The sequence below is a fragment of the Salmo salar genome, chromosome 17 (assembly GCF_965601325.2).
Source record: "Salmo salar chromosome 17, fSalSal1, whole genome shotgun sequence".
NCBI lineage: Eukaryota > Metazoa > Chordata > Actinopteri > Salmoniformes > Salmonidae > Salmo > Salmo salar.
This window is the reverse complement of record NC_138307.1, coordinates 17975546-17999842: the sequence shown is the minus strand read 5'-3', so window position 1 is coordinate 17999842 and position 24297 is coordinate 17975546. Positions and strand designations below refer to the sequence as shown.

The following is a 24297-nucleotide window of genomic DNA, read 5'->3' as shown; positions in this document are numbered from 1 at the left end:
ATCCTACCTTTCTTTTTCTTCCACACCAACATTCCTGAGGAGTAACAAAATAAATATTTTATTTTCCAAGTTGATCCATGGTTGTGTATTTTATGTGTTGGTTTAACAGAGTGAGAAATAACCCCTCTTAAAGTACAAGTCTGTGCATTAACCATTCTGTCAGCTATTGAGTAGGACTTCACCCACATTTACATGCTCAAGCTGCAATAAAAATACATAATTTCTGAGAGCATGCATACAGTACCTTCACAAGTGTAACGGTCGTTGTATATACTGGACCAAGGCGCAGCGGGTTGCGTGCTCATCTTAACTTTTATTACAACACTTGATGAAACGAAACAAAACCTTCAATCAGAGGCAACGAGGAACAGCTGCCTCCAATTGAAGGTCCATCCAATAACCCTAAACATAGAACTAAAAAGACTAGACCAGAACATAGAAATATACTAACATAGAACATAACCAAAAACCCCAGAACACTCTAAACAAACACCCCTCTACCTAAACACATAGCCCAACAAACCCCGAAACACTCTAAACAAATACCCCCTGCCACGTCCTGACCAAACTATAATAACAAATAACCCCTTTACTGGTCAGGACGTGACAACAAGGCCGACTTCAAATCAATGTGAAAGTAACCGGTGCATTAAACAGCTGACGTCGAATGCAAACTATGCTAGATAAATCCTACACATGCATTGAAATAAAAGGCATACATCGAAAGGACTTACCCAGGCCTACAATCAACAAGAACGAATGAAGACAAACAACCTCAAAGAATGACAAAAATCACTAAATATACACATGCTTTTTTAAAGGGAGCTAACATGCTGACCAATCCACTGGTGTTGCAAAATAAATGTACACATACAGTGCATTCAGAAAGTATTCAGACCCCTTGACTTTTTCCTCATTTTGTTACGTTACAGCCTTATTCTTAAATGGATGGGGGGAAAAAATCATCATCAATCTACACACAATACCCCATAATGACGAAGTGAAAACAGGTTTTTAGAAATGTTTGCACATTTATGAAAAAAAAATTGAACCAGAAATACCTTAATTACTTAAGTATTCAAAGTACCCTTTGCTATGAGACTCGAATTTCAGCTCAGGTGCATCCTGTTTCCATTGATCATCCTTGAAAAGTTTCTACAACTTGATTGGAGTCCACCTGTGGTACATTCAATTGATTGTCTATATATGGTCCAAAGTTGGCAGTGCATGTCAGAGCAAAAACCAAGCCATGAGGTTGAAGGAATTGTCCGTAGGGCTCCGAGACAGGAGTGTGTCAAGACACAGATCTGGGGATGGGGACCAAAACATTTCTGCAGCATTTAAGGTCCCCAAGAACACAGTAGCCTCCAGCATTCTTAAATGGAAGAAGTTTGAAACCCCCAAGACTCTTCCTAGAGCTGGCCGCCCGGGCCAAACTGAGCAATCGGGGGAGACCAAGAACCCGATTGTCACACTGACAGAGCTCCAGAGTTCCTCTGTGGCGATGGGAGAACCTTCCAGAAGGACAACCATCTCTGCAGCACTCCACCAATCAGGCCTTTATGGTAGAGTGGTCAGACAGAAGCCACTTCTCTGTAAAAGGCATGTGACAGCCTGCTTGGAATTTGCCAAAAGGCACCTAAAGGACTCTCAGACCACGAGAAACAAGATTCTCTGGTCTGGTGAAACCAAGATTGAACTCTTGGCCTGAATTCCAAGCGTTGCCTCTGGAAGAAACCTGGCACCATCCCTATGGTGACGCATGGTGGTGGCAGCATCATGCTGTGGGGATGTTTTTCAGCAGCCGGGACTGGTAGACTAGTCAGGATTGAGGGAAAGATGAACGGAGGAAAGTACAGAGAGATCCTTGATGAAAACCTGCTCCAGAGCACTCAGGACCTCAGACTTGGGCAAAGGTTCACCTTCCAACAGGACAACGGCCCTAAGCACGCAGCCAAGACAACACAGGCGTGGCTTCGGGCAAGTCTCAATGTCCTTTAATGGCCCAGCCAGAGCCCGTACTTGAACTCGATCGAACATCTCTGGAGAGACCTGAAAATAGCTGTGCAGTGACACTCCCCGTCCAGCCTGACAAAGCTTGAGAGGATCTTCAGAGAAGAATGGGAGAAACTCCCCAAATACAGGTGCGCCAAGCTTGTAGTGTCATACCCAATAAGACTTGAGGCTGTAATCGCTGCCAACAAAGTACTGAGTGAAGGGTCTGAATACTTATGTTAATATGCTTTTTCAGTTTAATACATTTGCAAAACAAAAATTGCTTTGTCAATATGGGGAATTGTGTGTAGATTGATGTGGGAAAAACTCTATTTAATCAATTTTAGAGTAAGGCTTTAACGCAACAAAATTTGGAAAAAGTCAAGGGGTCAGTTGTTTTTATTTTATAACAATACAAACCAAAATGGCAGTAGCCTACTGGGCTGAATAAATGAAAATAACAATTAGGCTACAGCTATCACAACCTATATTTTGATATAAATAAAATAGCTTTTGGTTTCCAATGGTCACCAAAAAAGAGGACTCCCACCTCCCAATTCCCTGGCTATCAGATTACAAAAAGGCTTACAAGGACGAGTTCAAATGCTAACATCAAATTCAAAGCAATCGGCATATGGCCTAAACTGCTGACCGGCAAAACAAACTGATACTCTCTGTTCTCTGCTTTCTAAAAGTGAAAGAAAAGGCACCATGCTGGCAGCTGCTCTCTGAGCCATGCCATCCAATACTCTAAACAGCCGTTGCATTTTAAATCGGGATTGGAATGATTTTAGTCTACTTTTTTGCCTACTTTAAATTATTGTTATTGAGCAACTGCCATACCCTGCTATACCAAATGGATGCCCCCAGTGTTGGGGAGGTACTGATTATATGTAACCTACCCAACCCTGGAAACCCACTACCTCTTATGGTAAAGCCACACACACACACACACACACACACACAATGAACCATCCTTTTATGGACCTGCAGATAGGCCTTAGGCACAGTCACATATTACAGTTATAGTGGATGGTCGATTTGATATCGAAAACGTAGCATACTTGTGTGACAAGGGGAGAATCTTAATGGCATACTCCTTGCGTCCTCTCTCTCCTACTTTTAAAACCCATTGGATGACAAAGCCAGAGGCCCCTCCCCTCTGACCTTCTCCAATGGGTTTTGAGAATTGATGGCGGCATTCGTGCTAAACTGAAAGCGCAAAACATCGCATTTAACCATGGAAAGACGACTGGGAATATGGCTGAATACAAACAGTGTAGTTATTCCCACCGCAAGGCAAGCAAATAAGCGAAACGTTGGTATAGGGACAAAGTGGAGTCGCAATTGAATGGCTCAGACACGAGACGTATGTGTCAGGGTCTACACGGACACCGACGTCTCGCTTCCAGACAAACTGAACACGTTCTTTGCCCGCTTTAAGGATAATACAGTGCCACCGACGCGGCCCGCTACCAAGGACTGCGGGCTCTCCTTCTCCGTGGCCGACGTGAGTAAGACATTTATGTGTTAACCCTTGCAAGACTGCCGGCCCAGACGGCATCCCTAGCTGCGTCCTCAGAGCATGCGCAGACCAGCTGGCTGGTGTGTTTATGAACATATTCAATCTTTCCCTATCCCAGTCTGCTGTCCCCACATGCTGCAAGATGGCCCTATTGTCCCTGTACCCAAGAAGGCAAAGGTAATTGAACTAAATGACTATTGCCACGTTGCACTCACTTCTGTGATCATTAAGTGCTTTGAGAGACTAGTCAAGGATTATATCACCTCCACCTTACCTGCTACGCTAGACCAACTTTAATTTGCATACCGCCCCAATAGGTCCACAGATGATGTAATCGCCATCGCACTGCACACTGCCCTATCCCATCTGGACAAGAGGAATACCTATGTAAGAATGCTGTTCATTGACTACAGCTCAGCATTCAACACCATAGTACGCTCCAAGTTCATCAATAAGCTTAAGGCCCTAGGTCTCAACACCACCCTGTGCAATTGGGTCCTGGACTTCCTGACGGTCACCCCCAGGTGGTGAAGTTAGGAAACAATATCTCCACTTCGCTGATCCTCAACACTGGGGCTCCATATAGGCGTGTTCTCAGCCCTCTCCTGTACTCCCTGTTCACACATGACTGTGTAGCCACGCATGCCTCCAACTCAATCATCAAGTTTGCAGACGACACAACAGTAGTAGGCTTGATCACCAACAACGACGAGACAGCCTATAGGGCGGAGGTGAGGGCACTCCGAGTATGGTGTCAGGAAAACAACCTGTCACTCAAAGTCAACAAAACAAAGGAGATGATCGTGGACTTCAGAAAACAGCAGAGGGAGCACCCCCCTATCCACATCGAAGGGACAGCAGTGGAGAAGGTGGAAAGTTTTAAGTTCCTCGGCATACACATCACGGACAAACTGAAATGGTCCACCCACACATACAGTGTGGTGAAGAAGGCTGAAGAAATTTGGCTTGTCACCTAAAACCCTCACACACTTTTACAGATGCACAATCGAGAGCATCCTGTTGGGCTGCATCACCGCCTGGTGCGGAAACTGCACCGCCCACAACCGCAAGGCTCTCCAGAGGTTGGTGCGGTCTGCACAACGCATCACCGGGGGCAAACTACCTGCCCTCCAGGACACCCACAGCACCCAATGTCACAGAAGGCCAAAAATATCATCAAGGACAACAACCACCTGAGCCACTTCCTGTTCACCCCACTACCATCCAGAAGGTGAGGTCAGTACAGGTGCATCAAAGCGGGGACCGATAGACTGAAAAACAGCTTCTATCTCAAGGCCATCAGACTGTTAAACAGCCATCACTAACACAGAGAGGTTGCTGCCTAAACACAGACTTGAAATCATTGGTCACTTTAATAAATGGATCATCAGTCACTTTAATAATGTTTACATATCCATCTTGCATTACCTATCCCATATGTATATACTGTATTTTATACCATCTATGGCATCTTGCCTATGCCGCTCGGTCATTGCTCATCCATAAATTTATATGGATATACATTCTATTCCATCCCTTTACTTAGATTTGTGTGTACTAGGTAGTTGTCATGGAATTGTTAGATTACTTATTAGATATTACTGCACTGTCGGAACTAGAAGCACAAGCATTTCGCTACATTCACAATAACATCTGCTAACCATGTGTATGTGACAAATAAAATTTGATTTGAGAAGGAATCGAGGACAGAGCAAGCTAAGAGTAAACAATTCAGATTCTACCCATGACTTATTATTAGCAGTTTCCTAACATTATGTTTTATTGACTTGTGTTGAGATGCACTTCAAGCGCGTTGCGATGGCGGGAAGTATTTGCATAAAGTTCAGCTTTCCCTGACTTTGGTCCCACCCTGTTCACGACCCTCGCCCATGCTAGCATCACCCAACTGTACCCCGCACACTTCGCTTCTCTGCCATTGAAAATGAATGGCTTTCAGTAGTTTCATCATGCATATCGTCTTCAGAGGCACTGTGAGCCTTTTCTTTAAAATATTTTTTGTTTGTTACTTTGTAACAAACAGTTGTGTAGTATGTTGACTGTGTCTATGTCTTCAGCCTACATGCAGACATGAGCTATCTGTAAAAGTGGAAGTAAACTTGCATGTTGAGCCACTCGATTGAAAAAAAAACAGGATGGGTGTAGCCTATGACAAAGGTAAAATAACCTAGCCAGCAATTTCACATCTAATATCCATTGTAAACTAAACATATTTTTAGGTTACCACAAAGTAATTACCATCCTTTTTGCTGATTAATTCAGATTAGACTAATCCATACTGGGCGCGATCCAATTTGGTGATGTCACGGTCGTCGTAGTGAATGGACCAAGGCGCAGCGAGTACGTGAATGCTCATGTTAATTTGACAAAATAAAACACGAAAACAATGAACGGATGACAAACAGTCTTGCAGGCAACACACAGCTATGCAAAGAACAATCTCCCACAAATCCCATGACAAACACATTCCTAATTATAGGACCTTCAATCAGAGACAACGATAGACAGCTGCCTCCAAATGAAGGCCCCAATCCCAATTACCTAAACACAGATCTAAACACCCTAGAACAGACATAGAAATAACAAACATAGAACAATGACCAAAACCCCGGAATACATAAATCAAACACCCCTCTACATACACAAACACCCTGAACCATATAAAACAAATACCCCCTGCCACGTCCTGACCAAACTATAATAACAAATAACCCCTTTACTGGTCAGGACGTGACAGGTGCCTCCTTGTGACACGTTACGAAGACAGTGCCCTACAACAGGTGGTGCATCTAACCCCTTGTATTGTCTGTAGCAGTAGCCTGAACAGTACTGTAAATACAGGTAGAACAGGTATCCCCTTCAGGGGGGTATAGCTCACTGTTGTTGCTGCTGTTATGTCAATCTGTGATTCAGAAATATGTACATGTACACCTTTAACCAGTTTATGTGATGTACTCTGTTACTATAGATGTGCTGTCCTTACCTATTATGGTGATAGCAAGCGTTGTGACAAGTAAACCACGGACAACACCACCAACAACACCACCAACTGTAGAAGGCTCTGAAAACAAAAATCTATACATTTTTGTATTGATATGTTTGTAAGGATCGACGCTGGAGACAGGAAGCAGGTACAGGGAGAACATTTCATAAATGACGGACATGAAACAGGACAGGAACAGCGTCTGGACAGGGGACAAATGAACATCAATGCAGACACGGGGAACACAGAGGAAACAGACAGATAATGGGGAGGCAATCAAATAATGATGGAGTTCAGGTGTGTCCAATGAGGTGCGCGTAACGAAGGGGACAGGTGTGCGCAAAAATAGGCAGCCTGGTGCCCTCGAGCGCCAGAGAGGGAGAGCGGGAGCAGGCGTGACAATGTTGAAAGAACATAGTGCAGCATTCAAAATGTCCTACAACATTAGCAGTGTTATTGACATATCAATACATAAGACTGTAACACACTTATGAGTGTCCACTCACCTGGACAAAACACCTCTCCAACTGGCTCACTGACTTCACCTTCCCCACTAACAGCGTTCTTCAGCTTGCAGATGTACTTGTAACTGTTGGTTGGTTTGCCACTGTCGCTCTTAGAGACATTCATCTGTTCGTCTAAGACCTCCCACGCCCCCTCTCCCACTTTCCAGCTGTAGGTGACGGGTTCAGCATCAGTGGTGTCGCCTTCACAGGTCAGAGTGCAGGAGGTTTTGTCTGGGTTACAGGAAGAAGTGATTGTGGGTTTGCGGACTGAGTCTGTAAATAGAGGAAAGAAACAGGAATAATTAGGGAAAATGCTTGCGAGGCAATTCATAACCTGCTGTTTCTACATTACCAAGCATACACACACACACACACACACACACACACACACACACACACACACACACACACACACACACACACACACACACACACACACACACACACACACACACACACACACACACACACACACACACACACACACACACACACACACACACACACACACACACACACAGAAAGAAACACTTACTGATAACAGACAGTGTATATGTCTTGTCAAGCAGTTTGCTGTTGAACTCCACAGAATAAACTCCACTGTCTGTTTTCATCAATCCACTGATTCTCAGCTCTCCAGTAGTCTGGTCCAGTGTTGTTCGGTCTTATGAAGGGAACATAGATGTCCAGACCACCAAAATCCTTGTCCCACTCTGCCACCTTGTTACTTCCCATGCTTCCATAGGATGCTTGTGATGGAGTCAGGCACTGTGGACTTGTCTGGTTTCAACAGGAGCTCACCTCCCACTTTATGGTAAATATCTGGAAAAGCAAACATTTCATACATGTATCAGAGTATCAATGTATCCAGGGTAACACATTATGGTTAGGGTATAAATATGTAGTCCGAACCCTATTGGCATTGAAAGAGACATTATTATCAACTTTTACTTTTTATGTCTAGAATTCTGCTTGCTGGGTGTATCTGGTCTATGTAGTCTGACCACTTTGACTAGTATTTTCCCCTCACCACCACCGGAGCGTAAATTGATCTAGACTACACCACAGATTAAAATGTTTGGGTACACCCTGCCTCTGAGGCTGTCCACTATTATATCACTAGCCAGATTTCCATCCAATTTGCCACAGATCTTCATGCAAATGTTCAAAAATCTGCATAAAACAACATGCACATTTTCCTCCCAGAGATATGTTTCCATAAAACTGACCTTTTGCGGATAAAAGGCTGTGCGTGATGAAGCAGTGCACATAAAAATAACTTTTGCCGTTAAATTCCCATGTACCGAATGAAAAATACAAGTTTAAATGGGTTTCCATTGCATTTTCAAAATCATAACCTATTTCATCTGTAGCCTAATAAACTGCATGCTTTCCCGAGTCGTAGTGGGAGGACCACACAAGATGTCATCGCGTGATCAAGTTTACTTCGATATGATGGTTAGTATATCTGTCACGCCCTGACCATAGAGAGCCCTCGGGGTTCTCTATGGTGTTTTCGGTCAGGTCGTGACTAGGGGGTTTCAAGGGATTATATTTCTATGTTGGTGTATGTGTATGGTTCTCAATTAGAGGCAGCTGAATATCGTTACCTCTAATTGGGGATCATACTTAGTGTGTCCTTTTTCTCACCTGCGATGTGGGATATTGTTTTTGGATTAGTGCATTTGTGCGCTACGTACTTCATGATCGTTTTACCTTTGTTGTTGGTTTTTTAAAGTTTCACTATCATAAAAATGTGGAACTCTACTCACGCTGCGCCTTGGTCCAATTATTTATACGACGGTTGTGACAATATACAATACTTGCGCATAAAAGCGATCCAACAGCATTTGACGTATAATACATTTTACTGACACAAAAAGATCCAACCTTGTCTAGCATATTTTGTTTTGTTAACATTTGGAAACTTTACAGAAAAAATGTTCTGTTTCACACACACACGTACACACACACACAGAAACACTTAGTGATAACATAATGTATATGTCCTCTAAAACAGTTTGCTGTTGAACTCCACATAACAAACTCCACTGTCTGTTTTCAACATAGTGCAGCATTCAAAATGTCCTACAACATTAGCAGTGTTACTGACATATCAATACATAAGACTGTAGCACACTTATGAGTGTCCACTCACCTGGACCAAACACCTCTCCAACTGGCTCACTGACTTCCCCACTAACAGCGTTCTTCAGCTTGCAGATGTACTTGTAACCGCTGTTTGACTTGCCAGTGTTGCTCTTAGAGACAATCAGCTGTTTGTCTAAGACCTCCCACGCCCCCTCTCCCACTTTCCAGCTGTAGGTGACAGGTTCAGCATCAGTGGTGTCCCCCTCACAGGTCAGAGTGCAGATGGTTTTGTCTGGGTTACAGGAAGAAGTGATTGTGGGTTTACGGACTGCGTCTGTAAATAGAGGAAAGAAACAGGAATAATTAGGGAAAATGCTTGCGAGGCAATTCATAACCTGCTGTTTCTACATTATCAAGCACACACACACACACACACACACACACACACACACACACACACACACACACACACACACACACACACACACACACACACACACACACACACACACACACACACAGAAAGAAACACTTACTGATAACAGACAGTGTATATGTCTTGTCAAGCAGTTTGCTGTTGAACTCCACAGAATAAACTCCACTGTCTGTTTTCATCAATCCACTGATTCTCAGCTCTCCAGTAGTCTGGTCCAGGGTTGTGCGCTCTTTGAAGGCAGCATAGATGTCCAGACCACCAAAATCAATGTCCCACTCTGCCACCTTGTACTTCCCATGCTTCCATAGGATGCTTGTGATGGAGTCAGGCACTGTGGACTTGTCTGGTTTCAACAGGAGCTCACCTCCCACTTTATGGTAAATATCTGGAAAAGCAAACATTTCATACATGTATCAGAGTATCAATGCATCCAGGGTAACACATTATGGTTAGGGTATAAATATGTAGCCCTAACCCTATTGGCATTGAAAGTGACATATATAGACTGCTGTGTTATATAGACTGCTGTGTTATATTAACTGCTGTGTTATATCGACTGCTGTGTTATATCGACTGCTGTGTAATATAGCAAATGTGCCCACTCTGGTCTTGGCACATGCGCTCTAGCCAACAGCTCGCAGCTACAGTGGCGGTAAACTATCTACATTATGAAATTATAAGTGCAATGATTATTTTTATTTGTCAAATGGCCTCAAAGCATCGATCATCATGTCACAAGAAAAAGACGTCAATTTTTATTGGAAAGAAGCATCAAACTCATCACCTTGCACTTTCACCACCCTATGAAGTTCATCATCATTTATTTCATCTGTAGCCTAATAAACTGCATGTTTTCCCGAGTCATAGTGGGAGGACCACACAACATGTCATCGTGTGACTCCAAGTTTACTTTGATATGATGCTTATTATATCAATATTTGTGCATAAAGCAGGGCAGGCATTATGGGCGGGACCTAGGGGGCCTGGCCCGCACTATTGTACCTCCTTGCCCGTCTAAATAAAATATTGATCATTTATTTGACCGAGACGTGCACCGACAGAAAGACGCATCAATCTCAGATAAAGCATAAGAGCGAGTGAAAGAGTGCCCCTCTGTCTCCGTATGTGTAGACCATGTATCTGATGCTGTCTGGACAAAAGGAGTATGGCATGTCATAGTTTTTCTGGCCAGACACTATCAGATACATGGGCTACATTTAGTAGGACAAAGGGGCGCTGTTTCGCTGCTAGGTTCAGCAGAGAGGAAGAAGCTAAGCGAGATGGCTCACTCTCGCCAAAATTGGTCCTGAATAAACCCGCAGTCACTGAACAATTATTGCACGCTCATTGTTACATTGTGTGAATTCTTTGCCCCTTTGATTATTTATTCTGATCAATAACCCATGCAAATAAGGTATTTCTGTTTTTTATTTGTAATAAATTTGCAAAGATTTCGAAAAACCTGTTTTCGCTTTGTCATTATGGGATATTGTATGTAGATTGATGAGGGGAAATAAAAAATAAAAAACAATTTTAGAATAAGGCTGTATCAAATCATATCAAAGTTTATTTGTCACATGCGCCGAATACAACAGGTGTAGACCTTACAGTGAAATGCTTCCTTACAGGCTCTAACCGAATAGTGCAAAAAAAGGTATTAGGTGAACAATAGGTAAGTAAAGAAATAAAACAACAGTAAAAAGACAGTTGAAAATAAGAGTAGCAAGGCTATATACAGACACCGGTTAGTCAGGCTGATTGAGGTAGTATGTACATGTAGATATGGTTAAAGTGACTATGCATATATGATGAACAGAGAGTTGCAGTAGCGTAAAAGGTGGGTGGCGGGACACAATGCAGATAGCCCGGTTAGCCAATGTGCGGGAGCACTGGTTGGTCGGGCCAATTGAGGTAGTATGTACATGAATGTATAGTTAAAGTGACTATGCATATATGATAACGTAACAAAATGTGTAAAAAGTCAAGAGGTCTGAATACCTTCTGAGTAAACTGTATGTAACCAGTAGGCCTAAATGTACCGCTAATCCCCGTAATTAAGTTACATTAATTCATGTTTATGCATGCATTACAGTCATTTACCGTTCTCATTCTCGGACTGGAAACGTTGTTTGCAGAGTTCACAACCTATTACACTTGTGAGAAACAACTTTTGGTTCATTTCGTAACCATCATTTAGGAGTTGTAATTTTTTTCCATTGTCTTTTGTCTGAAGTGCTCCATGTGAGCAATGAGCACGTGTGTGGTTTCTCTGTCCTGATAACGTTGAGGGAGCGTGCGTGCAGAACGAATCAGTGGAATGGGCCTTTGATATCCATAGCTTGACGCGGCTTGCTCGTTCACACATTTTGTAATGGGTGTTATAGTAAAGACCATAGGCAGCTCGTGAGATTGAAGTTTGGGGAAGCTTACAATTTATCTTACAATTTCTACCGATCTGCATGAAAGCTCTGATTATTTTTATATGCGCATTTTCGTGAAACAGTTTTATATCAATAATAACGTTTTCGTTTCTCAAAATCATTGGCACATGGTTAATTATAAAAATCTCAAAGTTAAAATTCAACTAAAGCTGGGTGGACACTACACGACTTTCAAAATCCTAACAACGCTGAGCCTCTCACATTAAACGACTGTTTCCATTCATTATTTGGTGTAGCCAACGTAGTGGTGCTCACACTAAACGATGTGGCACAGACAGAGGTCACAAACTACAAGATTCTTCACTTGGTCGTGAGGATTCTCGATACCACGCTGTCTCCTGAAAACAATGATGTGATTAGATTTACTTAGCTACGAGCTGTGGCTCAAAGCAGCTTCATAAACGTTCAGTCAGACATTCACGCTTGCCATACCGAGTTCAAATATCTAGCCAACATTTTGAATTGAACAACATTGCTTGTGAACTTCAGAGCTGTAACGATCTACACATTTTGGGTGATGCGAAACAATGTCATCATCTCACTGACTTCTCTGCCGAGCTCTCATTGGCTATTCCTGATCATCGTTCTCCGAAACTTGTTGTTGCACATCTCACACTACAAGAGCACTGTAGATTTTGTGCCGATTAAAATCAAACATGTTTGATTATATTGGGATGTCTGGTACTACTCAAAGACGAGATCGGTAGCCTTCAGATAGCGTCTTTGATCTACTCACATTAAACGAGCGTCGGCGCCCAAAGTAGGAAGTAGGCAACGACATGTGGATTTTGTCTCCAATCTCAAAAACTGGGTCTGGGACAGCTAAATCATGGCCAAAATCGTGTAGTGTACACCTGGCTTAAGGCGAGAGCACCAGCCTCTGCCATATGGACACATTGATACACTGTGGTCCATTGGCGGCTATAGAACTCAGAGATAGTCTATAGGCCAATGCAGTAGTAGGCCTATAACTTCCATCATCAACTAAGATAGATAGGCCTAAACAGACAATTACAGTAGGAAATATCCTGATGAAAATGCTGGTTCTTTCAATCACATTCATCTCTCTACTCCGCCAGTCTGCCTCCCTTTCTATCTGTCTTGACTTGAGCTATTGCTTGTGAAGCGCAACATTGTATCAAATCATCAACTGGCTGTCCCTAGCGAACTAGCAACATTGTATCAAATCATCAACTGGCTGTCCCTAGCGAACTTGCAACATTGTATCAAATCATCAACTGGCTGTCCCTAGCAAACTTGCAACATTGTATCAAATCATCAACTGGCTGTCCCTAGCAAACTTGCAACATTGTATCAAATCATCAACTGGCTGTCCCTAGCAAACTTGCAAGATTGTATCAACTAGCCTATTCCAGGCCCTTGCACCAGTAAGCTCAGAACAAACGTTTATGCTGGATATATGGGATCATCAGATCATGATGATATTTGGATTATCGAGTGTTGGAAAGATTTTTCAAATACTGAGGAACTATCATTTGCAATGGATGTAAAAACACTTTGTTTACACTGTGTGAGGTGAAGAAAAAATTACTGAGAATTTCAGCATTTTAGTGGTGGATGTGGTGAGTTAAGACAGTCAGAAATCAGACATTGCCAAATGGGCGCTTTCCTACAGTTGCATGCAGCAGGACAGGTAGGCCTACTTCTATGTGAGCACAGGCACTCACGTGCTCCCTCAACTTGATCAAGACAGAAGGAAAAGATTTGACAAAACTCATAATGGTTATGAAATAAACCAAAACTTGTTTCTCACAAGTGTAGCAGGTTGTACATTCTGCAAACAATGTTCCCACTCAGACAATGATAATGGTAAATGACTGTAATTAATACATGCATTAACAGAAATGTATGTAACCAAATGAAGAGGGATTAATACATTTACTAGGCCTACTGGTGACATATCTCAAGTGTTATTACATACAGCCGGGAAGAACTATTGGATGTAAAAGCGATGTCAACTTACCAACATTACGACCAGGAATACGTCTTTCCCGAAGCAGATACTTCATTCGGACCTCCACCCTGGACATGGGATCTTATCCCAGAGGGCGACCCAAAACAACGCGGTCGCCGCAGGAGAGGCAGACAGAGCGGCCTACTGGTCAGACTCAAAAGGCAAGCACACCATCCACCGCTTCCGAGCATATTACTCACCAATGTCCAGAGACATGTTTCTGAAGCATGGCTCACTCAGGATATGTTGTCAGAGTCGTTACAGCCACCCGGTTTCTTCACGCATCGCGCCGACAGAAAGAAAACATCTCTCTGGTAAGAGGAAGGGCGGGGGTGTATGCCTTATGATTAACGACTCATGGTGTAATCACAACAACATACAGGAAGTCCTTTCGTTCACCTGACCTAGAAATCCTTACAAATGCCGACTGCATTATCTTCCAAGAGAATTCTCTTCAATTATAGTCACAGCAGTGTATATCCCCCCCCAAGCAGACACCTCATCGGCCCTGAAAGAACTTCACTGGACTCTATGTAAACTGGAAACCATACATCCTGAGGCTGCATTTATTCTGGCTTGGGATTTTAACCTCTTACATCTAGACGTTCCGCTAGCGGAACACCTGCTCCAATATCCAATGATGGGCGTGGCGCGAAATACAAACTCCTCGAAAATCCGAAAACTTCAATTTTTCAAACATATGACTATTTTACACCATTTTCGACAAGACTCTCCTTTATCTAACCACACTGTCCGATTTCAAAAAGGCTTTACAGCGAAAGCAAAACATTAGATTATGTCAGCAGAGTACCCAGCCAGAAATAATCAGACACCCATTTTTCAAGCTAGCATATAATGTCACAAAAAACAAAACCAAACCTTTGATGATCTTCATCAGATGACACTCCTAGGACATTATGTTATACAATACATGCATGTTTTGTTCAATCAAGTTCATATTTATATCAAAAAACAGCTTTTTACATTAGCATGTGACGTTCAGAACTAGCATTCCCACCGAACACTTCCGGTGAATTTACTAAATTACTCACGATAAACGTTCACAAAAAACATAACAATTATTTTAGGAATTATAGATACAGAACTCCTTTAAACAATCGCGGTGTCCGATTTTAAAATAGCTTTTTGGTGAAAGCACATTTTGCAATATTCTGAGTAGATAGCCCGGCCATCATGGCTAGCTATTTTGACACCCACCAAGTTTGGTACTCACCAAACTCAGATTTACTATAAGAAAAATTGGATTACCTTTGCTGTTCTTCGTCAGAATGCACTCCCAGGACATCTACTTCATCACCCAATGTTGTTTTGGTTCCAAATAATCCATAGTTATATCCAAATAGCGGCGTTTTGTTGTGCGTTCAAGACACTATCCGAAGGGTAACGAAGGGTGATGCGCCCAGCGCGTATCGTGACAAAAAATGTCAAAATATTCCATTACCGTACTTCGAAGCATGTCAAACGCTGTTTAAAATCATTTTTAATGCGATTTTTCTCGTAAAATAGCGATAATATTCCGACCGGGAGTCGTTGTTTTCGTTCAAAGACTGAAAATGTAAACATGGAGTCGTCTCGTGCACGCGCGCCCCAGTCTCATTGTTCTCAGATCGACCACTTACCAAATGCGCTAGTGTTTTTCAGCCATGGCCTGCAAAGTCATCATTCAACGTTCTGGCGCCTTCTGAGAGCCTATGGGAGCGTTAGAAAATGTCACGTTACAGCAGAGATCCTCAGTTTTGGATAGAGATGGCAAAGAAGGCCAAGAAATGGTCAGACATGGTACTTCCTGTACAGAATCTTCTCAGGTTTTGGCCTGCCATTTGAGTTCTGTTATACTCACAGACACCATTCAAACAGTTTTAGAAACTTTGGAGTGTTTTCTATCCAAAGCTAATAATTATATGCATATTCTAGTTTCTGGGCAGGAGTAATAACCAGATTAAATCAGGTACTTTTTTTATCCGGCCGTGAAAATACTGCCCCCTATCCATAACAAGTTAACAAAGCTAACCTGAGAGCAAGACTTTCTAAATTCTATCAGCATATTGAATGCGCGACACGAGCCGGTAGCATTCTGGATCATTGCTACTCTAATTTCCGCGATAAATACAAAGCCCTCCCCCGCCCTGCCTTCGGCAAATCTGACCATGACTACATTTTGTTGCTCCCAGCCTATAGGCAGAAACTAAAACAGGAAATGCCCGTGCTCAGGTATATACAATGCTGGTCTGACCAACCGGATTACACGCTTCAAGATTGATCACGTGGACTGGGATATGTTCCAGATATCCTCAGACAATAACATTGATGTATACGCTGACTCAGTGAGCAAGATTATTAGCAAGTGCATCGGAGATGTCGTACCCACTGTGACTATTAAAACCTTTCCTAACCAGAAACCATGGATTGATGGCAGCATTTATGCAAAACTGAAAGCGCAAACCACCGCTTTTAATCATGGCAAGGCGACTGGAAACATGACCGAATACAAACAGTGCAGCTATTCCCTACGCAAGGCAATCAAACAAGCAAAGCGTCAGTATAGAGACAAGGTAGAGTCGCAATTCAATGGCTCAAACACAAGACGTATGTAGCAGGGTCTACAGTCAATCACAGATTACAAAAAGAAAACCAGCCCCGTTGCTCCCAGACAAATTAAACAACTTCTTTGCTCACTTTGGGGACAATACAGTGCCACTGACACGGCCTGCTACCAAAGTCTGCAAGCTCTCCTCCGTGGCCAATGTGAGTAAAACATTTAAACGTGTTAACCCTCGCAAGGCTGCCGGCCCAGACGGCATCCCTAGCCGCGTCCTCAGAGCATGCACAGACCAGCTGCCTGGTGTGTTTACGGACATATTTAATCAATCTCTATCCCAGTCTGTTGTCCCCACATTCCTCAAGATGGCCACCATTGTTCCTGTTCCCAAGAAAGCTAAGGTAAGCTAAGAAAACTCAGCACATAACACCATAGTACCCTCCAAACTCATCATTAAGCTCGAGACCCTGGGTCTCGACACCGCCTTGTGCAACTGGGTCCTGGACTTTCTGACGGGCCGCCCCCAGGTGGTGAAGGTAGGAAACAACATCTCCACCCCGCTGATCCTCAACACTGGGGCCCCACAAGGGTGCGTTCTCAGCCCTCTCCTGTACTCCCTGTTCACCCATGACGATGTGGCCATGCACGCTTCCAACTCAATCATCAAGTTTGCAGACGACTGTCACGTCCTGACCAGTAAAAGGGGTTATTTGTCATTGTAGTTTGGTCAGGGCGTAGCAGGGGGTGTTTGTTTTGTGTGTTTCGGTGTTTTTGGTTTAGGTTCTATGTTTTCTATTTCTATGTTTACATCTCGTTTTCTATTTCTATGTTGGGTTTTTGGCAATGACCTCCAATTAGAGGCAGCTGGTTGTCGTTGTCTCTAATTGGAGGCCATATTTAGTTGTGTTTGTTTTCCTGTATAGCCTGTGTTGCCTTACGGAACTGTTTCATCGTTTTGTTTATTTTGTTTAAGTGTTCACGTTACTTCAAATAAAGAAGATGAGCACTTTACCCGCTGCGCCTTGGTCCTATCCTTACGACGCCTATGACAGAACCACCCACCAAACAAGGACCAAGCAGCGGGGATTGGAGCACCAAACAAGGACCAAGCAGCGGGGATTGGAGCACCGAAGAGAAGGATGGACGTGGGAAGCAGAACGACATTTCAGGGAGAGGAAACTAAGGGAGCTTTTTTTGGGGGGGGGGGGGGGGGGGGGGGGGGGCGCACGGGGAGTTGGGCAGAGTCAGGATGGAGACCTGAGCCAACTCCCCGTGCTTATTATGGGGAGCGACGGATCAAGCAAGCAGCTTGTTATGCGGAGATACACACTGTGTCGCCCATACGCATGCACAGTCCGGTGCGGTCAATAAGGGCTCCGCAGCGTTGCCGGGCGAGAGTTGGCCGGCAGCCAGGGAGAAGTGCGCCGGCGCAGAGCATCTGGCCACCAGTGCATCTTTTCCGTCCAGTTTACCCTGTTCCTGCTCCTCGCACTAGCCCTGAGGTGCGTGTCACTAGTCTGGCGCCTCCAAAGCCAGCCCCATGCATCAGGCCTCTAGTGTGCATGCCCAGTCCAGTACGTCCTGTTCCTGCTCCCCGCACTAGCCCTGAGGTGCGTGTCACTAGTCTGGCGCCTCCAAAGCCAGCCCCACGCATCAGGCCTCTAGTGCGCCTGCCCAGTCCAGCAGCTAAGACATATTGCCATATTTTCAGATTCCAAAATAGGCATAGGCCTATGCAGTTCTGATTTGAAACAATTCACAGCTATTTTTTTTAAAGAAGCTAATGATCTTCTGTGGCTAAGTCATGCTCTCTGGTGAAGTATTTTGAATGTTTTTATTAAGGATGGAGTAATTATATAGGAGTAATTATATAATTTTGGCAAAACAATCATCAATTTACTTTAGGGGAAGCCAGCATCCTAACAGTGCACCGTGCACCCGCCAACTTTCCTTTCGAATTCAAAAGAGGCTGGAATCAGAGATCTGTATATAATGATGAGATACTCATGTCTCCGCCCTAACAATGGGAGTCATTGTCCTTAAGGCGGGAAGGCAGGCCACAAGCTTATGTCTGCATATTATGCCCATAGGGCTTATTCTGGACTGATTTTGGCGAGCGTGAGCCCTCTTGCTTCACCTCTTCTTCTCTGCTGAAAATGAAGCATCCAAGTGAGCAAAACAGCGCCCCTCTCTCTCTTACAATATGTAGCCCATGTATCTGATGCTGTCTGGCCAGAAATAGTATGACATACCATACTATTTTGGTCCAGACAGCATCAGATACATTGTCTACACATACTGAGACAGGGGCGCTGTTTCGCTCACTCGGATGCTTCATCTGAGATTGATGGCTCTTTCTGTCGGTGCACATCTCGGTCAAATAAATGACAAATATTTCAATATTTTATTTGGAGGGGCAAGAAGGTATGGTAGCCCCCCTAAGGCCCGTCCATATCACCGCCCCTGCCATGATCACGCAGACCCTTCTGTAGGTTTATGCCTTGGTAGGCCAGGACTTAATATTCGATCACTTCCTGAAGTAGGCTCTGTGTGTGTAGCTACAAATAATAAGAAGGGTGCGGTCCTTATTTCTCATCGAAACCCACTTAGACTTCGTTTAAAACCATTCTGACTTTCCATGTTGAAAATCACTATGAAGAGCGTGTTTAGGCTATTGTCAATAATGTCGCTATAAAAGCTTTTTGTTTCAGATTGCCATGTTTTTTCATTGATGTGAATAACACTTGGGCGGCTGCGCATGTTCTTGAAGTTGCAACGCACATTGTGTTCATAAGGCACATTGTTACATATCCTACCTACTGTTCATCATAATCAAACATTATGATGTGATAATGTTGTAGGCTACACAGTAAGCACACAAGTAGCCTTACAAATATTAGGTAGACCGAAAGCTACGTTCGACCCTGTGGGTCGGTTCAACTTACCTCCGGAAACCACATTTTGCGCCACATAAATCCAGAAGCACAATTCGATGAGCGTTAGTTTGGGCATATTTGCTAATAAGTTTGTTTGTTTAGATAATAACATGAGATATGCTAAAACATGGTGTGGTTCATAGTCTAGCCTACATATGATATTGTATTTTCTGTGAAAGTGAAAGTAAACTGTGGTTTAGTTCCTCCCTATTCATGACCTCTTGGTGGAAAATAAAATTGTTTAATTTTACTTGTAAATTATGATTAATAGCTGCAATTAGATCATATGGTATACAAACACATTGCATTATGTTTATGTTATAATAACTTTAATAAGCATTTTTTCTAACCACTTCTGGAATATTCATTCCTGTAGTTGTACTCATTCCTGGTCTTTAATTAAGCCCTAATCTAATGATTTCACATGACTGGGCAGGGGCGCAGGTAGTCTGCTCTAAAATGACGTTGGAGGTGGCTTATGGTAGAGAAATGAACACTCAATTATCTGGCAACAGCTCTGATGGACCTTCCTGCAGTCAGCATGCCAATTGCATGCTCCCTCAAAACTTGAGACATCTGTGGTATTGTGTTGTGTGACATAACTGCACGTTGTAGAGTGACCTTTTATTGTCCCCAACACAAGGTGCACCTGTGTAATGATCATGCTGTTTAATCAGCTTCTTGATATGCCACACCTGTCAAGTGGATGGATTATCTTGGCAAAGGAGAAATGCTCACTAACAGGAACTAATTGGTGCACAGCATTTGAGAGAAATCATATTTTTTGTAACATTTCTGGATTTTTTTATTTCAGCTCATGAAACATGGGAACAACATTTTACATGTTGCGTTTATACACTGCTCAAAAAAATAAAGGGAACACTAAAATAACACATCCTAGATCTGAATGAATGAAATAATCTTATTAAATACTTTTTTCTTTACATAGTTGAATGTGCTGACAACAAAATCACACAAAAATAATCAATGGAAATCCAATTTATCAACCCATGGAGGTCTGGATTTGGAGTCACACTCAAAATTAAAGTGGAAAACCACACTACAGGCTGATACAACTTTGATATAATGTCCTTAAAACAAGTCAAAATGAGGCTCAGTAGTGTGTGTGGCCTCCACATGCCTTTATGACCTCCCTACAACGCCTGGGCATGCTCCAGTGGCGAATTTGCCGATCTTGGTGTTCTCTGGCAAATGCCAAACGTCCTGCACGGTGTTGGGCTGTAAGCACAACCCCCACCTGTGGACGTCGGGCCCTCATACCACCCTCATGGAGTCTGTTTCTGACCGTTTGAGCAGACACATGCACATTTGTGGCCTGCTGGAGGTCATTTTGCAGGGCTCTGGCAGTGCTCCTCCTGCTCCTCCTTGCACAAAGGCGGAGTAAGCGGTCCTGCTGCTGGGTTGTTGCCCTCCTACGGCCTCCTCCACGTCTCCTGATGTACTGGCCTGTCTCCTGGTAGCGCCTCCATGCTCTGGACACTACGCTGACAGACACAGCAAACCTTCTTGCCACAGCTCGCATTGATGTGCCATCCTGGATGAGCTGCACTACCTGAGCCACTTGTGTGGGTTGTAGACTCCGTCTCACGCTACCACTAGAGTGAAAGCACCGCCAGCATTCAAAAGTGCCCAAAACATCAGCCAGGAAGCATAGGAACTGAGAAGTGGTCTGTGGTCCCCACCTGCAGAACCACTCCTTTATTGGGGGTGTCTTGCTAATTGCCTATAATTTCCACCTGTTGTCTATTCCATTTGCACAACAGCATGTGAAATTTATTGTCAATCGGTGTTGCTTCCTAAGTGGACAGTTTGATTTCACAGAAGTGTGATTGACTTGGAGTTACATTGTGTTGTTTAAGTGTTCCCTTTATTTTTATGAGCAGTGTATTTTGGTTCAGTATACATAGTTGAGCATCATAGTAGCCTAGGCTAAACATGACAGCCCATACAGGATAACAATATGATACTTAATAACCCATAAGCGATAGAAAAGAGAGATGAGTTTACTGAAGAGAAACAAACCTTCCCTGTACACAATCCAAATATTTATCAAACAAACTATATATTCAACAAGTGCTTTTCAACTGGTTTCTTCTGGTACAGAGGCTGTAGCTGTAATGGTCTCTGTTGGCACAGGATTTACCTATACTTCCCTATGAAGTAGACAGATTATCTGAGCTACTCTCTATTGCTGTACATGCTGTATCTGAGCTGGTGTCTACTGGTTCAGAGGGTGCACCTGAACTGTATTTTACTGGAGTAGATAGTGTACCTACATGCTGTGGCTCTGAGACCAGCTGACAATCCTGGACTGCTTCTATCAGGAGTGTCTGTACTGTCTGACACTGAGCTAGTGGGTCTCCTCAGACCTGATAGGTCAGGTGTTCCTCCCTCTCTGTCTACCTGACCACTGCTCCTCTGGGTTTCCATTGTTTTCAACACACTTCCTTGTTCTACACCCATCTGATAGCAATGAGTGTCTTATAGTTGATGGTTTCGGGGGTGAGAAGTGGTGGGGGGGCATTGCGGGGGAGTGTTTGTTTGGGAGAAGTTGGGCTCTTTCCTTCCTCTCCCTTCTGTGTCACTTCTCCTTTCTTCCCTATTTCTTCTCCCTCTCCTTTCACCTGCTCTTCTTCATTCTTTTCAGTCTCTCTCTCCTGTCCATTTCTTTCTCCTCCATCAGCATCACCTCTCTTACCTGTCTCTTCATGTCCCTCTCCCTCCTCTGTCACTAAATCATCTTCTACTACCTTCTCTTTTTCAACGTGTTCTCCCTCCTCTCTTGTCCCTGCCTCCTTTCCTCTGCTCTCCTCCCCTGTGTCTAAGATGAGGACTTTCTGGGGCATAAGCTGTCCATCTCCCTCTCCATCTCCCGCTCCCTCTGTGCCATAACCACACATGCTTTGGACAGGTCCTCTCCCATGATGCTCTCTGCTGTGCTGTGTCTCCAGAATCTGTGGGTACGGTTAATTATAGTTAAGACTGCTCCGAGGTGGCTTCGAAGGAGCAATTTGGCCGGAATCTATGGTAACATTCATGTTCTGTTTGGATTCTGCACTTTTTCTTCCCTCTGTCTCTTTCCGGACTCCCAACCGCAAACCTGATTCTGGTTGTTCAGTTTGAACGGGATATTACTCACAATAACATCTGAATCAGTGGATCCTGCCTTGTCCAGTAATGACTTCTTCTCTCCCGCACCCACTCCAGTTTCACAGCCTCACTGTTCTGGTTGATTCGATTGACCCTGTCCTTTACACTTGTGTTCCAAGTAAGTTCTTCATCTAGTAATACCCTTTTCTCCTCTTCCCCAATCTCTGCCTGGCTGATTGCCACCGCCTTCTCTCGATACTCTTCAAGATGGCTGGCATTCCCTGTGCTCCGCAAATCTAGAGGAACGGAGATGTCATGGCCGAATTGTAAAGTATCAGCTTGTCACGGTTGTCGTAGAGAGGAGCGGACCAAAGTGCAGCGTGTGTGTCGTTCCACATTTTTATTTATACTGTGAAACTATGCAATATATAAATACACTGAAATGAAAAAAACAACAAACCGTGATGCAGAGATGAACACATACACAACTCAAAATTAACCTCCCACAAACCCAGGTGGGAAAAAACCCTACTTAAGTATGATCTCCAATTAGAGACAACGAGGACCAGCTGCCTCTAATTGGAGATCATCCCAAACAAAACCAACATAGAAATACAAAACTACAACATAGACATACAAAACATAGAATAACACCCCCTGTCACGCCCTGACCTACTCTACCATAGAAAATAACATCTTACTATGGTCAGGACGTGACATAGCTGTGGTGTCACCAAGGGAGCTGACAGATCTTGATTGATCCACAGAATTAGCTTAGCCTTAGTTACAAAAACAAGGGAGAGGAAAGAAGAGAAGTCAATGGGTATGCAGGTATGGAGCGACTAGAGGGCTTAGAAAGACAGGGAATTGCAACTTGTGACAGATTTTCTTCAGTTGATTATGAGTCTAAACTGAACACAATGAATCAACACCATGTCAATACAACTTTAAGGAGACTCATAATAAAGAACCCTGTTACAAGGTATTACTGTACTTATTTTAAAAACTGGGCTTACCTTTGGAACGCTTCTTGAACGCTTCTTGATGAGCCAGACCACAACAGCAACCACACCAGCAACCAACAGCAAGACACCTGCACCAATACCAGTGTAGATGTAGATCTCAGGATTACCTGACACACACACATACAGACAGAAACACACAGGAAAGGTCACATGATCAGTGGAAACTGAACAAAGGAATTCCTATTCCTTTACCAACAGCGTTAAAATACTTGGACATGATTTAACATTGACTGAGTATACCAACAGAATGGTATTCACTTCACAAAACCCAAACCTTCTAAATCTCGCCTATCTCTCTTGTTTACCTGTGGTCAGACAGTCATTTCTGTTGTGGGTCTGTGTCTTCTCACTGACTGGGTTCCTGGCCTCACAGGTGTAGCTGTCTGACTCTGGGGATTTGAGGTTGTAGTGCTGTCCAGTCTGGTCCTGGCTCCACATCTCCCCCTGGTGGTCAGGCCAAGACCAGCGGTACACCACCAACGGACATAAACTAAACCTACAGCTAGTGGACTTGTCCGGAGTCAAAACAAGAAACTCTCCCACTTTTCTGTAGAGCTGTTCATCTGGAAAACCAGACATCATATACATGAAAGTGAACTAGTGGCTTGTGTCCAGGTTAGAGGTTAACACTCTAAATGTGTCTACATAGCCATTGACATTGAACATGATATATATTAACCACAATAACCATAATA

At 43.5% G+C, this 24297-nt stretch overlaps 1 pseudogene across 1 annotated transcript in view; it reads right to left on the bottom strand.

The window, feature by feature from the left end:
• LOC123728174 (uncharacterized) overlaps positions 1–24040 on the bottom strand; it is a 29687-nt pseudogene extending 5647 nt beyond the window's left edge. Inside the window, exons 1-7 of the transcript XR_014381055.1 lie at positions 23908–24040; positions 9655–9939; positions 9186–9452; positions 7563–7849; positions 7028–7300; positions 6522–6599; positions 8–34 (exon numbers count right to left, since the gene is read on the bottom strand). The product of XR_014381055.1 is annotated as an uncharacterized LOC123728174 (transcript). The remainder of the gene's footprint in view (positions 1–7; positions 35–6521; positions 6600–7027; positions 7301–7562; positions 7850–9185; positions 9453–9654; positions 9940–23907) is intronic.
• Positions 24041–24297: the final 257 nt, after the last annotated feature.